The sequence below is a fragment of the Labeo rohita genome, chromosome 4 (assembly GCF_022985175.1).
Source record: "Labeo rohita strain BAU-BD-2019 chromosome 4, IGBB_LRoh.1.0, whole genome shotgun sequence".
NCBI lineage: Eukaryota > Metazoa > Chordata > Actinopteri > Cypriniformes > Cyprinidae > Labeo > Labeo rohita.
In genome coordinates, this window is record NC_066872.1 from 41,128,623 (window position 1) to 41,147,679 (window position 19,057).

Genomic DNA, 19,057 nt, shown 5'->3' on the forward strand with positions numbered 1-19,057 from the left:
ATGCTACGGTCTGATTAAAGATCTACACTTTTTGTAGTCAGATGAGACGGTGTACTGAAAAATATTTGGTGGAGGATTGCACTTTGAAACTATTACCATTTCCACAAATTGTTAGTAAAATTTATCAAATAATTACAAAGAAACCCTTACAACTTTGAGTGTAGATTTTTACATTTTCTGAACACAGTCTGTGTGAAATGTGCATATGCAATACTATGTGCCATAATGCAAGGGCGTTTTTTGTATCACTACATGGTTTCTTACTGGCCCAGATCAAGAGAGTCTACCTTAAATTCTCTGTGATATTCAAGTCTCTAGTTACAACTGTTGTGCATCCCTTAATGCAACTCTATGGGATTTTTTTTACTGGTTAAATGGTCTTAGTTACATGCTACAAAAATCATTACATAATTAGGGTTAGGGGTCTGTTCAAATCTCACCATTAATAATTAGAGATATTGTTTTTGTTTAAACAAAAATCCAACATCAAAGATATTTAAAATGCATTTATATTACACACACAGCAATGCATTATGCAACAGAAACTTGACTATATCCTCTATTTTCAATCATCTTCAACCATATGTTGAATCCCAGAAAATACAGTGTTGTTGTTACCTGTTCTGAGCTGAATTTGTCGCCGCTGTCCTTCGTGTCACCAGCAGATGGTGGTAATAGACTGGGATCCTTGTGTGTGCCACACGGTCTGATCTTTCACAGGATGAGAATATGTTTCAAAACAACCTCTGGATTGTGCCTCAGTCAGCTTTTGGTGTCTGTAAATCTCGGAGACAAAAGAAAATGGGAGATTCTTGTTGGGAAAATATACAGCTTTGCATCTTAGATTTGTAAAAGCGTCAGATGTTATTTGTGTGAGACTCTATAAATTAGTCTGATCATTCCTATCATTTGAACAAAAAATATCTCATGCTTACCAGGTGGAGAGGTCAGTTTCATTGTTGGGCATTGCTGATGATTTCATTTTGGAAATACCACACAAACACAGCATACACCCTGAAAGAAAAAAATGTTTGATTATTTAATGATTATATATATATATATATATATATATATATATATAACAGTGCATGTAAAACATTAAATATTTTTGTTTCGATTTAGACTAATTACACTAATTACCATAAAAAAGTTATTTGAACAATTTAAGTTATTTTTTTTACAATTTATATTGTGTATATATTATTAAATTAACTGAATTAACAAATTATATAATATCAGAAAAAAAAACCAATTGGGTTATTTTAGTTAACATTATAAAACAATAACGATATAATAACAATAACATTATAAAATAATAAAACATTAACATTTTTTTATTAAAATATATTTTACATTTTATATAATAAATTTGATAAAAAATAGCTGCCAAAGCATTTGTCATTTTCATTGATGTACTAAAATAACTAAAACTGAAATAACAATGAATAAAAAATGATACAGAAACAACTAAATTACTTTAAATGAAATAATATACATAAAAAAAACCTCAAAAATGTTATGAAAAATATGTGATGCCACTTATGTTGCATCACATTTATTGTGTTGGCATATTTTGTTTTATATTGTTTCTTGTTTGAAATAAAAACAAATACAAACACTGACCAGCCCTAGAAAAGGTAAATGGTCATATTATACTCTTGCACTTAAAGATAATTCATTACAATAGGATGTTCTAATTAAACTGTGCTTAATTTTGTGCCCAATCAGGCCGCAAGGCTCGTACTGATACGAGGTGATGGTATCGTCCCCAGGTGAACCCCACACTGACCAGACTCTGCCACATCACTACACAGCCTTCCCATAATCCTCTGGGGCCGAGCCTCCATTTTGTGTTTATAGGACCACACCCAGCAGTATTTCACAAAGTCCCACATCACTGGCCGGAGAGCGCCGAATTAACGACGAAGCACAAAGAGATGAAAAGCCTCCAGCTGGGGCAGCGCTATAAAACCCCTGAATGTGATTTCCAGAGATCGAATGAATTGAACCAGATGCCAAAACATAACTTCAAACAAATTGACTTCCAATTATTTAGACGCACACTTCCAGATGTGCCGCAGATGCAGACGGAGAGAGCAAAGGTATCTCGGGCCCGCGCTGCGCTTTATTCCACAATAAAGATGGGGTACGGTGGAGTGTGTTTTAAATCACTCGGATCAGGGCAGGATGTTGAGACGGCCCGTGCGGATGTGGAGACGAGAGTGTGTCATTAGGACAAAGTGAACTGACAGAGTTCCAGACAGCCATTAATGGACAAGATCATTTACAGAGAGAGAGAGAGAGTGAGTTTTGGAGGTGCTGGAGAACAGTCATCTAGCAAAGACATTTCTTTAATGCTAATTTGCCTCCTGCCAAACCTTCATTCTGGAAATGAAATCACAAGGAATCAGAGGGAAACTCGCTGCTCTGCTTTTCTAATGCATATACATGAGTGCATATTAACTCACAGGTTTACTTACATTTACCAGCACGTGTGACGTAAATGCACTGAGACTCTGGCGTACACATGTTCCTTTTGCAAATATACCACAATGAATCGTTTCTGAAAGCACCATAAATAGCACGGATCATTCAATACATGGATGTCAGTGGCTGATGTAGACACAGATATCTGGAAAGCAGGGCCACTACTATGCAACTATAAAATTTAAACACTGTATGTATATACTTGTATAATAAGGTGAGAGAGTGAGAGAGAATTTCTTATCATTGTAATTATCATCATGATATATAGTAATTACTATTTAATAATGAATTATACACACTCTCTCTCTATGAAAAGTTGCATGTGAAAGCATTAACAAATAAACATGATTAACAAGATTAAAAAAAAAGGTTATAACATGATTATCTTCATATTTTTAAATTTTCTGTTATAATTATTGTTTGTAATCATACTAATCATTATTGAAGACGTATGTATTATAATATTAACAAATAATAATTATAAAAAAATTGTGATTATTGAATAAATAATGGTATAAAATTAAACAAAAACAGAGTGTGTATATATACATATGATCAAACATGATTAACATAATTAAATTAAAAAAAGTTTAACATTTTCTGTTATAATCCCTGTCATACTTATAATTATAGTAATCATTATTTAAACCATTAACAAATATTAATTAACATAATAACATTTTTTTAAATTTTCTGTTATAATAATTTTTCTGTTATAATATCACTAATCATTATTAAAAGCTGCATGTATTATAAGATTAACAAATAATAACAAAATAATACTTATTAATTAATAATAATTATTATTATTGAATAAATAATGGCATACAATTAGACAAAAACCATGTGTGTGTGTGTGTATAATATTACAAATAGATTAAATAAATTGAATAAACACACACTAGATATTAAATCCTAAAAATGAATTAAATAAATTGAACAAATAATGGTATAAAGTTAAAAACTAAAATAAACTAAAATAAATAGAATAAATATTTTTATAAAAGTAGACAAAAACAAAATAAAAAATTACACACAACCACACACTTAAAAACTAAAGCTAAAAACTAAAATAAATTAAATAAATGGTATAAGAGAAGACAAATACAGTGTGTGTGTGTGTGTATACACACTAATACTAAATAATACACACTAAATAATAAATACTACAAATAAACTGAATAAATAACTGTATAAAATGAAGTTAAAACCTAAAATAAATTGAATGAATAGTACAAAATTAGACAAAACAGTGTGTATACACACACAGACACACTAAATATTAAATACTACAAATAAATGTAATAAATAATGGTATAAAATGAAGTTAAAAACTAAAATAAATAAACTGCATAACATTTATACAGTGTGTGTATTAAATACTACAAATAAATTGAATAATGGTATAAAATTAAGTTAAAACCTGAAATGAATTGAATAAATGGTATAACATTTTAAAAACTAAAATAGATTGAATAAATGGTATAAAATTAGACAAAAACTGTGTACACACACACATGCACTAAATATTAAATACTACAAATAAATTGAATAAATAATGGTATAAAATTAAGCTAAGTGTGGCATTGTGATAAAAAATTTGTAGAAACTTATTCTCACAGAATCTGACGTGACTGCAGAAACGACAGAAATTGTTTACAATCTTTCGATAAGGCTGCTGGAAATTGGACAAATCGGCTGAGCAGACACTAAAAAAACTCAAATATCAGCTTACTGGCCAATTAATACACTGTTTTATCAATAAAGAGTTGATAAAAAATATGACTGTTAATGTACATTAAGTTTACTGGACAGTCAAAATAAGCCACATCTGATAGTGAGCGATATCCGTCCCAGCACTGTCAGATATCCCGTGGCCCTGTGGGAGCCCTGTATATTTTCTTTATGCTTAATATCTATAATTGACCAGTGCAAAGTGCAAAGCGCTCATTCGATTATAAGCAGTAACAGTGTGTTTGGGGAGGCCGAGCTGGGAATTCTGGGAATTCTGAAAGAGTCCACAGGGGCTCTTTAATTCGAGACCCCGTGCCGGACTATGCTAATCCGCCGGCGGTCCGTCAGTCTCTCCTCATAACCTCTGATAATCTGAGTGACCTTGGCGGGGCGGCGGACGGCACCTGTGATTGATTTGTAATTCAAAATGAGAGCGACAGGTCTGGCGGCACGGGCCGCGTATCCAGAGCCCTCTCCTTCCTAAACACTGCAGGGAAATCAAGAAAATAACATAAGCGGGAGTGAGATATTAATCCTGGATACACTGCCGCCATCACTCTGAGGTGTTGGAGTGTGTGTGTGTGTGTGTGAATGAAGTAAGAGTGTGTGTTCATACAGCGGTGTTGGGTTTCCGAGACTCGTTATCACGCCGGGATAATTGGCGCTGTGTGGGTCGGCCCGTTTGACCAGGACTTTGTGCATTATTCATCTCCAGGCTTGCAGCGGGCCGTCGCCACGCCCTTTAGAGAGAGACTTATTTATTATTAATGGATAATTGTTTATTAAATGCAGAGGCTTGACCCTATTATGCCTATTACAGCCTGTGCAGTATACACTCGCCGTTTGACCTACTCCAAAGATGTGATACGGGGCCTACAGCTGCGGGACAGGAGGGAGGCGTGGGGCGACATGCTGATGAAGAGGATGATAGGGAATGAGGAAGAAAGCGCACTAACAGGTGCAGGGTCAAAAGGGAGGCAGGGTTACATATTTATGACGGAGTTAATGCTGCTTTCGAGGGTCATGCGCTTAACTTTGGATGGCAGGAGGGTTGGGACATCATTTTTTAGCCTAAACACTCAATTATAAAATATGAATGTTTTTATTTTCCCAGAAAAAAGTATGCATTTATATCTTAAGGTTTGGACATTTGCAATGGAAAAAATGCTGTTACAATACTGGAAAACACAAAACAATAATAGCATAAATATATATATTAATAGCACAAATATATATAAAAATAATATAATAATATAATTAAATATATATAAAAATAAATAAACATAAAAATCATTTTTATATCCGAATAAATAAATAAATAAATAAACAAACAAACACAAATACTAAATGCTAAAAATAAATTACTTAAATTGAAAAAATAATAATCACCAAAAATGTACATGATGGTAGAAACAACAGAAATTGTTTATAATCTTTAGATTTTTATTATATATAATAAATATAAAATATAATAAATATTAAAATAATTTTATATACAAATAAAAATATTAGAATAAAAATATTAATATGAAATAAAATATTAATAAAATAATGTTAAAATAAATCTGAATGTGATTTAAACAATGTTATTACTGAAAGCAAAAATTACAAAATACTGAAAGCACTAATATTACAATAATAAATTATAAAAATATAAATACTGAATGTTATAATAAACACAAAACTAATATTTATTACATATAAACTACATATTATTTCAAAATAACACTTAAATAATAATACAAAAAATAAATAATATTAATATTAAATAAATTATAATACTACAATAATAGAATACAATAAAATATTAATAATAAATGCAATATTAGTAAAATAATGTTAAAAAATATATAAAAATGTCATTAAATGATAATATTCTCTCAAAATAGTAAAAACATTAATGCTACAACAATAAAATATAATAAAAATATGAATATTGAATGCTATAATAATAACTAACACAAAAATAAATATAACATATTTCAAAATAATACTTAATAACACATAATATTAAAATTAACTACAATAACAATAAAATATAATACTAAAATGCAATACAAATATGAATATTGAATGCTAATAATTAATAAAAAAAATGTTATTTATTATATATAAACAACATATTAATAATAATATTATTATTATGTCAAAATAATACACACACATTACTCGACTATTACTATTAGATTATTACATAATAATACTAAACCAGTAAAACAAAAAAAGTAGAGGTATTATTATTATTATTACACTGTACATAAATCCCTTTAATGAATGTAATAAGTGACTTGTTTTATTTTCAATATATTTGTCTTTTTGCGTATTGTAGGTGTGGTCATGGGTAAAGGCTGTAGTTTTTTTCTTGCACAGCAAGTTAATATAACTGTAAAAATTATAATTTAATTACACGTTTTAATTGTTCTTTGTATGGGTCACTTTAATTCCTTTCAGCTATAATTGTTTCATTCTAATTAAAGGAAAAGTCGCTTAAAATTGTCGTTCAAACAGGTCACGGTTTGAGTATGCATCAGGAGACCGGATCTGTTTAGTGTGTGTGATATTTTTACACCCTATTCAGGGAACAGGCGCCACTAGAGGTCAGCGTTGCAGCAGAATTCACGGATCCGAGCGGCGACTGAACGCCACCCTACAGCCCATAACATTTCAAAACAACTCATGCAGCCACACACAACCTCGCTGATTGTTTTAATTTAACACCGATTAAAGCAGCACCATAAGCAATCACTAAAAGCTTAAAATAATTCTTACAAACATGAACATGGGTATTTGACTCTGAGGAAAATTACTGACATCCCAGGAGGAATTTGATGGAAGTACTCGAGAGCATATGAGAAAAAAGAAATCATTTCATTCTTATCAGTATAAATAGAATAAAAAGGCAGTTACGCGGAGAACACATTTTCCATTTGCCTTTTAGTCAGCAAACATACTTTTACAATTTATATAAATCTGCGACAGTGTACGTTCAGTAAAATATCTGCCAAGGACTTCAATAACACCCAGGAGTGTGACAGAAATTAAACAGCCTTATTAGAATTTACACGTGTTGAAGAAAACATGAGAGACTGTGTGGGAGAAACCACATATGGATCCAGAGAGAAATCGGAGCGCGAGTGTTTAATTGTGCTCGAGCGTTGCTTTACTTTTTGTCTTTCGCTGCAGTGAACGACAGATTTAGTCGACCTGACTTGTGATGTGCTATTAGCAGATTCACATATTGCTTGATAAAATCAATTCAAGCTCGTATTTGGTAAAAAGGACTAAAATATTGTAGAAGGTGTTACAATCAGAAGGTGGGATGTTATTTCTTTCCTTCTGTTGTGCTGGAAGGTGATTATCATGAAGTGTGAGGTGGAGGGAGAATGGAGAATGGAGAATTTGTGTGGAAGAAATGACACTTCTGAGAAGCGTTTCGAATCAAACACCCTCAATTTTTTGCCTGATGAAAGGAGGATGAATAGGAACTGGAATTAGAAAGATAACAGTCCAAATAAAACTTCAGGTGAAATGCAATGTTATTTTTTAAAAATGTGTACTTTTGGTAAATACTGATAAAGTAAAACTAAAAAATAGCCATTCTCCAACTCTATATACATAATAATAATAATAAGGCTATTAAAATCTCTCTATATAAAAATCCACAATGAAATTTTAAATAAATACTTAAAGATAGATATTCTCCAACTTTATGTACATATACAAAATACAAAAAATCATTACTGAAAGTCTAAATAACATTAAATGCAGATATGTAAAGTCTTTAATAAATAATAATAATAATAATAATAATAATAGTTACAGACCATTAAAATTGTCCTATATAAAAATCCATAATGAAAATCTAATAAATAAACAAATAAATGTGGATATTTTCCAACTCTACACACATATACAAAATAATAACAATAAAAAAATACATATATTTTATATATTTATAAAATACATATTTAAAAAAATTATATATTAAACATATATAAATATATTTTAGACTGTTGTTGTTTTAAGAAAAATACTACTACTACTACTACTAATAAAAAAGATCTACAGACCATTAAAATCTTTCAATATAAAAATCCATAATGTAAAGCTAAAATAAATAAATAAATAAATGTAGAAATACTCTACCTCTCTACACATATACAAAATAAGAAATATATACAAGAAAAAGAAGAAAAATAAAATATATACCAATTTTATATGTTACTCTGCTGCTATTTTAATAATAATAATAAGAATAATAATAATACGATAATATGATAATAATATGAAATAAAATACTGTAAGATTGGTTGAATGCCACCTAAATAATATGTAATATAAAAATCCATAATAAATATTTAAATAAAAAATTAAAGATAGATATTCTCCAACTGTATATACACATACACAAAATAAAAAATCATTATTGAAAATCTAAATAAAACTAAATGTAGATTTTTTCAACTGTTAATAATAATAATAATAGATATACGGACCATTCAATTCTCTCTATATAAAAATAAAGAATAAAAAAAAATCTTTAAAAAAATAAAAATATATATTCTCTAACTCCATACACATATACAATATAATAATAACAATAATAAGAAATAATAATAAACAATACCAATGTTATATTTTAGACTTAATAATAATAATAATAATAATAATAATAATAATATTAAGTAAAATACTAAGATTAGATGTATGACACCTAAACGAGATGAAATGTTCTCATATTCAATAAATACAATCGGTGTAGATGTGCTTTAGTAAATGCTTATAATTTATGAATGTGTTCAAAAGGAGCACTTGATAGCTGTGTGAAGCAGCTCTGTGTTTCTGTTACAGTAAGCAGCTTCAGTAAATAACAGCAGCGGCTCAGACGTATCTAATACGATGTGTTGTGGATTAGCCCAGCTCAATCAGAGACGCGTTACGAGACAAATGCAACAGCCGTCCGGCAAACGCGGCGCGGAGGATCCCTCTGAAATAAAGAACAAATGAGAGATAATTATGGCCGAAGGAACAGAGGCGGGGGGTTGGTTACGCTCACATGCAAATGCTGCTTTGTTGCTCGCCGAGCATCCTAATACCCTGAGAGTCAAATACCTTCCTTTTTTTTTCCACATTATGGAATTTGTCATGTTCAGTTGGAGCTGTCATATTCAAAACTGTGTGCGCTAATGTGTGTAATCTGCTTTGCAACACATCAATTATGATGGATATTCCTCTAGCAGAGGTTTTTCTCTTTTTTTTCTTCCTTGCGTTGCTCTCGGTAATCACTCCACACTTATTAGGAAGCCTGTTTGGTAAATAATGATCTCCACTGAAGGATGCTAAACGCAAGTGTGCGGTTGACGGAGTGTAAGTGGGGAAGTAAACGTTGCAGGAGGGAATGGGTGTTTATATATATTAGTGCCTCTATTTATTTGCACATAAAAATTTCCATGTGTGCATATATCAAATTTTTATTGCCAGTTTTTTCTTTTTTACTTTTTACCATGGAACTGTGCTGTATAGCTGTACATGTACACCTACCCAGAATGCCTTGCTCATCGTCCACCCCCCTACAACTGAGCAGCACAGCTTTTGTATTTGTGCTATTTTTTTTTTACAGCAACCGTTTTTTATAATTAAACACTTCTTTACAATTTTGAGTCACAAGATAGTCCACTTAATGTAAATGTAACATGTAGAAGTGAAATGCATGTGCAAAATAAACTCTACTGTAACACTTAAGGTTCATTATTTAACATTAGTTAACTACATTAGTTAACACAAACTAAGAATGACTAATATTACAGCATTTATTGATCTTAATGCTAATTTCAGCATTTACTAATGCATTATTAAAATCAGAAGTTGTGTTTGTTAACAATGAACAACTGTATTTTTATTAACTAACATTAACAAAGATTAATAAACAGTGTAATAAATGTATTGTTCATTGTTCGTTCATGTTAGTTAATACATTAACTAACATAAACAACAACAACAAAAATTACAATTCCAGGATAATATATATATAGCACATATTTGTAACTATATATACTTATATAAATACTAAAAATGAAAAACACAAAACTAAATTATTATAACTTGAACTAAAATTAAAAATGAAAGGGGTTTCAGGGTTGCCAGGTTTTCACAACAAAACCCGTTACTCAAAACTAACCCAAATCGCATTTAGGAGGGGGTCCCCCTCTGGGGGGTTAAATTTGTGTTTTAGGCGGGGTTTCCCTGGTAAAATTCACATTGCAAGGGCTAAAAATCACGTTATTGAGGTTGATTCAACCTGCAACAGTGTAAAAGTAGCCCCAAATCCGCAGGAAAACCGCAGATTTGGCAACACTGTCTATAATGTCTCACTACACTCTCAGAAAAAAAGAGGTACAAAAATGTCACTTTTGTGCACAAGGTACAAGGTCTTTGTACCTTATTGATCACTAAATGGTAGATATTACTACTTTAAAAGTACATATTAGTACCTAAAGTGTACGTACTGTAGTTTCCCAATAATCTAGCCAAATACCACAGTACATCATTTAGTATCATGGTGTTACTATCACTGTACCATATATACTGTGTATAACAATATATATTTTCATATAAATACTAAAAATGACAAAACACAAAACTAAATTATGAAAACGTGTACTAAAATCAAAATGAAAGGGGTTTTAGGGTTGTCAGGTTTTCACAACAAAATCCACCCAATACAACTCAAAACTAGCCCAATCATGTTCCCGGGGGGTAAAATCTGTGTTTTAGGTGGGGTTTCCCTGGTAAAATTTGCATTGCAAGGGCCAAATATCTTATTGGGGTTGCTTCAACCCACAGATGTGAAAAAACGACGTGCGGCAACAGTGTAAAAGTAGCCCTATCTATCTATCCTTTGAAAAAAACATACCACACACACAAAAAATCACCTAATATATGTTTCTTAACTGCATGCCACTCCAAAAAATGGCAGACGAAGACGAAGAAAAGAGGAAAAAAATCATTGTGTGAGAGAGAGCGTGTGTGAGACTGAGTGAGAAAGTGAGAGAGAGAGTTGTAATCCCTCCATCAGCCTTCAGCGTAGAGGTGATAAAAGTAAGTTCTTAAAACCAGCGTGGCCCCTTTTACCACACAACAAAGGCCTGTTTGTTCACTGATACACCTGACACTGTGACTCTTCACAAATAAACACACTTCAGTGAGGCCTCACCTCTCGCTCTGACCCTTTTCCGCCTGTTTCCCCTGCTCCGTGAAGGGATGAAGAGAGGCTGCAGTCGCTGCTCTGAGCTCAGGGCCGCTGGGAATCGAGGCCAATCGCATGTGAGACGCCACACACCTCAGCGCAAATGTGATGTGATGATGGAAATCTGCCCGCTGTGAGCTTCCTGTCCAGCTGAAGAGACCTTTAAAAAGACGTCAAAAATGTATAAAATGCATGTATTATTTCATTATTCAAATCAAGAAGTAATTAAATGTCATTATTTTTCTGCTTTCTTGAACTCCGCTGTAACCTCCTTTATAAAGTAATAATACATTCAGTCAATTAAAATACAATTAGCAATAAAATATAGAGTTCATATTTTTTTATTTATTTTTATTTTTTGGATATGTACCTTGGTTTAAGTACTCAAAGTACTCTTTTTTTTTTAAACATTTAAAAGATTTAAGTTATTAAGTTATATGAATGTATAAGGGTGCTGAGACTGGTCACCATTTATTTTACGTTTCCCTAATCTTTCTGCTTTCATTTTAAATGGTCCTGCTGTGTGACGAATGAATATTTAAAAAGTACAAATATTCCATGTAGTTTCTTAATTAATTTGAGGTCATAAAGTTGCAAGAATTATAATTACATAATAATTAGCATAACGCTGTTTAACATGGTTTTGGAAGGTCTATAATCAGGGTTGCCAGGTTTTCACAACAAAACCCACCAAACTGCTATTCAAAACTAGCCCAGCTGTTTTTTAGAGGGGTTCCCCTGGTAAAATTAAAATTGCAGGTGCTAAATATCACATTATTAGGGTCACTTTAAGTCGCGGACATGAAAAACAATCTGCGGTACATGTGTAAATGTAGCTCAATTCCATGGGAAAACCGCAGACTTGGCAACACTGTCTCGCTGCACTCTCAGGAAAAAAGGTAAAAAAATGTCACTTTTGCTAGAAGGTACATCTTTGTATCTTATTTACCCCTAAATGGTATATATTAGTACTTTGAAAGTACGTATTACTACCTAAAGTGTACATCCTGTATACACGACAATTCAATTTCCCAATAATCTACCGAAACACCACAGTACAGTATCATGTTTATTTCAGTATCATGGTATTGCTATCACTGTACCATGGTATCACCATATCTTGCCTTTAAAGTTGTCCAAATGAAGTTCTCAGCAATGCAAATTACTAATCAAAAATTAAGCTTAGATATATTTACAGTAAAAAAATACCAAAATATCTTCATGGAACATGATCTTTACTTAATATCCTAATGATTTATGGCATCAAAGAAAAATCATTTTGACCCAAAGACTGATTTTGTGGTCCAGGGTCACATATGAGAGAACAGAAAAACATTCTGACAGTAGATTATCTTTGATGGCTGTTCTGTATTTGGTCTTATATAAATCAGGCTCTCCATCTCCTTCCTTACTTGGCGCTGTAACCTGGATCAGTGCTGGCAGTGTAAAGCAACTGAATGATGGATATCTGAACTCCAGAGCAGAGAAACTCTAGAGCTCTGAATTGATCACAGTCAGATAGGATAGTTATTAAAAAACAGCCTCACAGGAATGGCTGTGGTGAATAAAGCAAGTCCAAGCAGATTGGCACGTCTTCATTTCTTTCAGATCTGTAACTTGAGAAGAAGCATTTAAAACTGATTTAATGCACAGCGCATACCGTGGCTCCAATAACTATTCGAAAATGTAAGGCACACCTTAAAAGGTCTGAAAATCATTGCGTTACTTTACAAAATATGAAACCCAAAGCAATTTATTTAACCTTTATGTTGTGTTCTGGTCAATTTGACCCAGAGAGGATTTTCTATTTTCTTTAAAATGCTATTTAACATTATGGCATTGAACTAAAGCCTACTGACTTTACGCACACACAAGATATAACAACTTCCTCCTAAAAAAAATGATCGTTTTTGTACTTTTTAAAGATTTCCCCCCTTGCTTGTTACACTGAAGGCATTCCCAATCAAAAATGACCAGCCTACAAAAAACCTCTTTGAAACATTCCTTATTAATGCTATATTATCACCAAATATTAGATTTAATCTTTTTATCAACTTGTACTTTTTTCAATTAGCACAGGTTTTGTTATTAATATCTGACTGATCATGGGTCTCATTGATCTGAGCTTATGCACCTCAGTTTTTGTGTGAACATTGCCAAAAACATCCACAAATTATGCTTTTTGCACTCCTGAACTGGAAAACTGAGATCAAGCTCACTTCAATGAGACCTATGACCAATCAGTTTGAATATTTGGTAATAATATGTGACCCTGGACCACAAAACTAGTCGTAAGTAGCACGGGTATATTTGTAGCAATAGCCAACAATACATTGTAAGGGTCCAAATTATCAATTTTTCTTTTATGCCAAATATCATAAAGATCACGTTCCATGAAGATATTTTGTAAATTTCCTATCGTAAATATATCAAAACTTAGAAATGTGCATTTTTAAGAACTTCATTTGGACAACTTTAAGTGCGATTTTCTCAATATTTAGTTTCTTTTGCAAATAGTTGTATCTCAGACAAATATTGTCCTATACTAATAAACAAACAAACAAACAAAAAAAGACCCTTATGACTTTTTGTGGCCCAGGGTCACATATAGCATGACAAGAAATGAACAAGCAATTTTTAAAAGGCTCACCATTTTTGACAGGAACACCAAATTAGGTGTTTAGCACTGAAAATAAAATAAAATAAAATTTTAAAAGGCTGGCCATTATTGACAGGAACACCAAATTAGGTGTTTAGCACAAATAAATACATAAATAAAAATAATAAAATAAATAAAAACACAGTATATAAAAATATATCAAAAATACAGTTTAAATAAAAATAAAATAAAAAGACAAATGTAGCATGATAAGCAATTCCCAAGCAATTTTTAAAAGGCTGGCCATTATTAACAGGAACACCAAATAAATAAATAAATAAACAAACAAACACAATAAAACAAATAACTACATAGAAAAAAAATAATAATAAAATAAAATAAATAAATATATATAAATAATACAAAAATACAATTTGAACAAAAACAAAATAAAGGGACAAATTTATTTGGACAATTTGTAACTGTCAAACATTTTTAAGGTGTCAAAATACTTTTTAGGGCCCCTTTCTCTAGAATGAAACATCACTGATATCTTCAACAGAAATGATATCATCTCTCATGGCTTCTTTCCAATATAATTGTATTGTTTTGAAAATTCCCATATTCCTGTGTTTTCTCAGCCAAAAAAACAGGATATGAAGAAATCACAGAAGTTCCCTGGAGAACAGCCCTTTCACCTGCTAATCAAATGAACTTGGATATTGACGCACCTGTGGAGGAAAACGGGGGCCGCAGTGCCTCTTCAGCCCAGCAGGGGTGAACTGAAGGTGGGCGGTTGCACCCAACTGTGAGGGGGACATGACACACCTGTGGACCAACGATAGGAAAATGTAAACTACATGGAATCTCAAGGTTTAAGCATATGAAGCATGGAGCATAAACACTTCGTAACAGCAAAAAAAAAACAAAAAACTTGCGGTTCACCGCAGACAGCACGCCATAACTGAGATACCTAAAACAGCTTCAGAAGATGTAAACCTAGCACTTTTTGGACTTTTTTGGACTTAATGCCCAACAGTGTTTTGAAACCGGACCTCTCAGACCAAACGGTTTAATCAGAAAAGTGTTTTACTTTAAATCAAGCAATATGTTCTTTCTCCTACAACAATCTGCTAAACTAAATACAGCGTGTGGCCTGTGGTGTCCGTGCCTCATAATTCAGTCTGGCTCGCTCTCACAGACAAACAGAGAAATGTTATTTTCACACGTTCCTTATCAGCCATCCGCGCTGCAGGATTTAGCGCTGAACTAACACCCGCGGGTCAGGTGGCTTCGCTCAGTAAACTGCTCGTATGTTAAGAAAGATGTTACGCTCCTGTCAGAGCGGCTCCCATCTTGTTTTACCAGGTGGAGCCGCCACAGTCGCTCGTGTTTTGATATAAACCAACTGCCGAGGACCGATACCAGTTTAGTCTGAGGAAATCAGCCAGAGCAAACAAATACATCTCGGGCCCCACGAACACTGCCACATCTGACAACCATTAATGTATCAATGGATGAGACAGAGAGGGAGAAAAAGAGGGAGCGAAGCCTTAAATTGGCCAGATCTGGTTTCCCAGCTAGTAAATAAACAGAGATCCAGGCATCATCCTTCATTAGTGATAGAGGGGCCCTGGAATGTGAACGGAAAGATGCACACCTGCACTAAGGGGCCACTTCCCAGTACACTTTAACTGACTGCATGTAACACTAGAAACAAATGCTGCATTGCATTATTTCACACTAAACTGAATGTATTTTGTAACTATATCATTTAAGTAGGGCTATCCTAAGAATTGATTAGTCTAGCCTGTTCTTAGTTAATGAAGGGAACATTGTAGCGTACCTCCCAACCAATACATCGCAATAAGCTTCATGCTTTATTACTTTTGATATGAAACAAAGTCTCAGATTTCAATATTCAAACAATAAATGCTGTTTTGGTGCTGTTTAATGTGGAGTGGCAGATCGATGTAGTGCCTCAGTTCAAGAGAAGTCAGATCATCTCTGATTTAACATAATCTGAAGGTTAAAAGAAAGAGTACAACTCGAAATCCATATCATATATTCACTTATTTAGTGTTTCAACCTCGCAGAGATGTCAACATAACAGCTTGTAAACAGTGACATTTAATGCACATTTACCTCAGAAAAAAACATAGTCGGTGACCATAAACTTGACAGTCATTATAATTTTTACTGTTCTTCAGTGTTTAATTTATGTTTGTATAAAGTTTTTATAACAGTCACCATTTAAATGTTTATATAAAAAAATCTGAATCGTATTGAATCCTGAAATTTGTGTCAAAACCGAGCCCTAAAACGTAGATTTAAAAAAAAAAATGTTTTTGAAAGAAGGTCACCAAAATTGCATTTGCTTGATCAAAAATACAGTCAAAACAATAATATTGTTAAATATTTTTACAATTTAAAATAAATGTTTTCAGTTTTATTTTATCATTATTATTATTTTTTTTAATTCTGTTTAGTTCTATTATACCATTTATTTCTTATTATTATTTTTATTTTATATCTATTCATTTTGCTGATTATTTTTTTTCTTCAGGATTTTTTGATGAATAGAAAGTTAAAAAGAACAGAATTTATTTGAAATAGAAATCTTTTGTAACATTATCATTACTGTCACTTCTAATCAATTTAATTCATTCTTGCAGATTAAAGAGTGTTAATGGTAGTGTATAATGTATAAAGAAAAAAATAATCATTTTCTGATAATTTTTTGTTATGTCTGTGTATAACTTTAACACTATAACTGTTTATAGTGTTTTAATTTAATTTAATGTAATAATTTAATTTAATTTAACTTAACTACTGGCATATTATTTTTTAATTTTATTAATAATTTTTAAATGTATCATTAATACTATTTTTTTTATTTTTTCTGTTTACTTTTTTCGTTGACAGTGTATAACATTCTAATAATTGTTTTGTCTGTTAATAACTTTAATATTATAACTGTTTAATTTAATTTAATTGCTGGCACATCATTTTAATTATATATTTGAATTTTATTAATTATGTATTCAAACTTTTTCTCACTTCTTTCTTTGTCACTGCTGTACTTTTGTGTTTTGATGCTTTTCCAATTTGGTATAACAATTCTGGCAACAAATCTGAAACCAAAATATATATATATATATTTTCTGTTAGTGCCCTCACATTGCAAGGGTGTTTCAAATGGATGCCAAGGCACTGCTATGCAGTTGCAAGATGCCCTAAATGATGAAAATGATGAAAGATGCTTAATAGCCCAAGTGAAGGAAAAAAAACAGTACTGTACCTCCATGTGTCTATGATCCTTTCATGTCAGTCTATAGGAAATTTTCACCTGTTTTACCAAAACAGAGTATTAGATGTTTGTTTGCCTATTAGAGGCAACAGCACACCTCTTCTCTACAAACTGAGGTATCATCAAAGCCTGTACCCCAAATGGCACATTATAAAGCACCAAAGTTTGTTTAACAGTAACAGAAATCATCAGCACACGCATTTGTTGAGAGGACTGTCAAACTTTCACTGCCAAAACAAAATAATTGCTAGTCAATAACACATCCTTTTTTGAATACATAAGACCAGATGAGTGCGTCAGGACACGTTTAACAAAAACATGCCCTGGATTTTATTCCTCTTAGTTCAGCACAGTTCTTCGCTTATGAGAAATTTGCTGCGTTAAGCGATTCCAGAGTGCCAGTGCGACTGAAGCGCGCTCAAAACACGAGGACGTCTCCTGGGAACGTTAAATTGTTACAAAGCAAGGAAAGGCTTTTGCGTTGATGGCTGAAAAGTGAAAGGCGCTCATATTGGTAACAAGGCCCTCCAGAGCGAGCGTTCGTCTGCATCGACACAAAGCCAGAGAGAGCAGAGAGCGAGACAGACTCAAAGGCGAGAAAAGGTGGCTCTGCGCTTGTTTCAATTGGCACACCTGCTTTGAGAAACTTGGCTCAAACGCAGAGGTCTAAAAGTTAATTACACCCTCGGTATGGCCAAGAGAAATGTTGCTAACTGACGTAACCTGATAATAATTTCAATTTTGCTGACAGTTATAAACTCATCAAGCTGCAGCCTAAGGCTTGCACAACGTGCACAAAGAACGCCTGTGTCTTCAAATTCAGTCCCAGGACTAATTCACTGCCTAAATTAACGTCTTAAATTATAGTACGAAATGTGTCCTGGTTAATAAAGAGCGTTTGCAATGCACATAGCTGTATGCGCTTGCTTTAGTGTTTGTGTTGCAAGACGTGCTGAAAACAGCATCAAACTTAACACGCAATCGCATTTAACGCCAATTTTGTTTCCATGGCACACAGAAACATGAGGCACAAACACACGAGGGAACGCGTGAACGTCTGTCGTTTGCATGCCAGTTACAATGAAACAATATAATTGGTCTAACTTTTCTCACTGTAACTTGTCAACCGCTGGCAGTAGTTCTGTAGTATGTGTGATCGTATATGTTTATCTAAATTTGCACGTATACACAAAACCTTCAAGCACTCCGTGTCTAGGTATGTTGAAAAAGGTGGTTTATTTGTGTAAGTAGTCTCATGAAATCATGCAATGTGTAAAAAAAAAAAAACTACACTGTTAAAAAAAGGGCACAATGTACTGTATTAATATGAAGGAATTTTCCGTTTTGATTTTTTTACAGTTGTTAAACCTGTATTTTGAATTTTGCATTATTAGAATATTTGGCTTTGTGACATAATTTTATCAATAACTATGCATATTTAAATAAATAAATAAATAAACAGCATAGATACAAAAGACATTTATTTGTGTGGTGAGAAAAAATCTATTTTAAAAATGATTTATTTAAAATTAAAATTAAATTATATAATAATAATAATAATAATAATAATAATAATAATAATAATAATCATAATAAAATGTAACAACAACTACTTTAGTAACACTAGAAAGTGTATTAGTTATGAGAATCTAATAAGAATCACCATTATTGGAATTAAAAG

The 19,057-nt window shown here is 32.2% G+C and overlaps 1 long non-coding RNA gene across 1 annotated transcript; it reads right to left on the bottom strand.

Moving 5' to 3' along the window:
* Positions 1–679: 679 nt before the first annotated feature.
* Positions 680–11,599, bottom strand: LOC127163790 (uncharacterized). Its single transcript, XR_007827544.1, has 3 exons — positions 11,435–11,599; positions 936–1,014; positions 680–784 (listed from the first exon to the last, which is right to left on the bottom strand). It is a non-coding gene; the product is annotated as an uncharacterized LOC127163790 (long non-coding RNA).
* Positions 11,600–19,057: the final 7,458 nt, after the last annotated feature.